The sequence below is a fragment of the Morone saxatilis genome, unplaced genomic scaffold (genome assembly GCF_004916995.1).
Source record: "Morone saxatilis isolate NCDOM2014 unplaced genomic scaffold, NCSU_SB_2.0 Contig18, whole genome shotgun sequence".
In the NCBI taxonomy this organism is placed as follows: domain Eukaryota; kingdom Metazoa; phylum Chordata; class Actinopteri; family Moronidae; genus Morone; species Morone saxatilis.
This window is the reverse complement of record NW_023339740.1, coordinates 15,290,791-15,291,388: the sequence shown is the minus strand read 5'-3', so window position 1 is coordinate 15,291,388 and position 598 is coordinate 15,290,791.

Sequence of the window (598 nt, the reverse complement as noted above, 5' to 3'; positions counted from 1 at the left end):
TCTCTCTCTCTCTCTCTCACCGCAGTCCCTTGTGTGTCAAAATGCACATAATCCTGAAACTTCCTGCTTTGAATTCCTCATTGCAGTGTAACCAAAATGACCTAAACAAGTCAAAGTCCACAGTTAGTGGTACCTTTTAAATCAAAACTCCAGCTCCAACACTGGATTAAAGTAGCTTTATACACAGATCTACACTTTAAACACAGTTCACACTTCATAGCTGGTTTGTTTGTTCTTCGATTTTGTTATGTAGACATGGCAAAGAGCCCTCCCTTGGCAGTTCTAGGTAAACTGTGCCTTGTCAAACTAGTTTATCACCTCCGTTCATAAGAGTCTGGATACCTTTGACCTGTACTAATGATGCAGTTCATTGAGAGAGGACAATCCCATTCAACACAATGGCTCACAGCAGCTCGACTGGTTTGACCACATAATGCTGAGTTACATACAAAACACCTATCTGTCTAACATTCTCTGTTCAACCCTGAGTAAAATCAACAACCACTTATTATGCACTTACTATTATGTAAATCAATATGTGTCATGTGTTTGTTACAACAAAAGTGGGCAGTATAGTGTGGTGGCAATTTGTTAAATA